Genomic DNA, 2,449 nt, shown 5'->3' on the forward strand with positions numbered 1-2,449 from the left:
CATTCTCCTGCGTTTATTTCTCTTACGAAACAGATTGTGACTTTTGCTTCGACGATGATAATAATCTTTAAATCTTTGAAAAACGTTCAAATAATATGAAATGAAATGAAATGAAATGAAATGAAACGAAATGAAATGTAATGAAATGAAATGTAATGGAATGAAATGAAATGAAATGAAATGAAATGAAATAAAACGAAACGAAATGAAATAAAAGAATTTCGTATAACGGGATGTATCATGTAAATCACATAAGAACGTAAAACCTTTAAGAAAAATAAAATAGTCTCGTATCTTTCGTTCGTTTATCCTTTTGTTTTTTTTTTTTTTTTTTTTTTTTATTTTCGTTTTCTTGTTTGTTTTTTCTTTTCTTTCCTTTCCTTTTTTTTTTCTTTTTTCTTTTTTCATTTGATTTCTTTCCTTCTATCCACTGAAAATATGCTTTTCGTCTTCTTTTTTGTTTTCGTTTTTTTTTTTTTTTTTTTTTTTTTACTTTTATACTATCACACTCAAACGACGAGAAGAGAAAGAGAGATAGATGGATAGATGGACAGATAGATAGAAAAAGAGAGATAGATAGATAGAGAGAGAGAGAGAGAGAGATAGAAAAAGACAGAGAAAGAGATCGTCGGAGGTAACGAGATGGAAATCGCGTTTTATATACAGAAAGCGGACAAACGGGAGTAACGTACGAGGAGAGAAAAATCGAAAAAGGCCGAGCGGTGCGCGGCAGCTTTTGCCTCTCGCGTACCGCGATTTGTCGGGGAGAACTTTTGCCGGGGCAAAAAACATTTATCTTTCGGCGCGCATGTTGAACATCCGCCATTACCGCGTGCAAATTAACTCAGCGGGTTCGTTCATCCTTTCACCCTTCTCTTTTTCTCACTCACTCACTCACTCACTCACTCACTCACTCGCTTGCTCACTCATTCCCTCTCGATCTACCACTACTACTACTACTACTACTACTACTACTACTACTACTACTACTACTACTACTATATCTCAGTTCTCGTCAATATTACTCTACGATCGCTTTTTCACGTGTCACGTTCGAGTTTCCCAAACTTGTTTTAGTTGTTAACTTTCGAATAGGTCATTCTATACGAGGAACACATTTTCTTCGACTTTTCCGGATAATCCGTTCGTTCATTTTTCAAAAAGCTAGATAGAAAGGAAGAAAAATAATCACTGTCTCGTTTAATAAATCATTAATTCGAACGAAACAAAGAAAGAAAGAAAGAAACAAACAAACAAACAAATAAACGAACAAACGAACAAGTAAAGGGGGGAGAAAAAAAGAAAAGAAAGGAAGAATGACGAATCGATAATTTGGAATGTATAACGTTGCTCGTATACACACGTGTCATCGAGTAAACGACGACACATCTTTTCACGACGTATATCGACGACGCGTCTATCAATTTCGAATTGTTGCGCTGTAGCTTTGAGAAAGGATGGGTATACGAACGTACGAACGTTGCTCTCGTGAGAGAGACCCAGAGCTCTCGTTGGGGGTTGAAGGGGTAAACGCTATCAACAGATGGCGTTTTAATCGTAACACATAGAACGGGCCTTCGTCAGGAAGAGGAGGAGGAGGAGGAGGAAAAGGACAGGCAGAAAGAAAAAAAACAGAGAAAGAGAAAGAGAGAGAGAGAGAAAGAGAGAAAGAGAGAGAGAGACGAAACATCGGAGTGCGCGTCCGAGTAGAAAAACGGAGGAAAGTGAGCTAAAGAGTAAGCGAGTGAGAACGATAGATAAAGAGAACGAGAGAGAGAGAGAGAGAGAGAGAGAGAGAGAAACGGATAGTAAATGATCGCCGATTAAAGTGTCCCCTTTTCTCTTTTCCTCTTCCAGTCTTCTCGGAATGGTCGAGAGCAGGCAGGCAGGCAGGCCAAGCGACTCGATTGACAAATGGTTTGCGAAATCTGCATTCGCTGCAAAGTATTCGCCTGCCAATTCGGTCGAAAGTCGAGCTCGTACGTAACAGCCATTTGTTCCTTGTCCGTTCAACCGAAACCGACGGAAGGTACAAAAATAAACAGCGTCTATCGATTTCTGTCCGGCATCTATACACGCTCGAGTAACGCGCGTGCCGAAGAAATTCTCTCGTTCGGCCACTGACAAATCTTTTAACTTCTTCCTAGTATCGATCCCATTGCAATATTTTCACTTTGACCTCTCTACGTAGCTTTTACTACCTTTACAATTCTATTTCCTCGATCTCTCATTCATATATATCTTATTCGATATATAGAATGTAGTTATTTTATATTTTTACATTTGTCAAACATATTTGTCAAACAGATATCAATTGCGCGTCCATTATTATTTAATTTAATTTAATTATTAACGTTAATTGATTGATTTAAATACTGAAGAAGAAAGGGAAAAAAAGAAAAAAAAAAAAAAGAAAGGAGAAGAAAAAAACCCAGAGATTCGGTTTTGA

This window comes from Vespa mandarinia, chromosome 1 (genome assembly GCF_050613455.1).
Source record: "Vespa mandarinia isolate Hongniang chromosome 1, ASM5061345v1, whole genome shotgun sequence".
Lineage (NCBI taxonomy): Eukaryota > Metazoa > Arthropoda > Insecta > Hymenoptera > Vespidae > Vespa > Vespa mandarinia.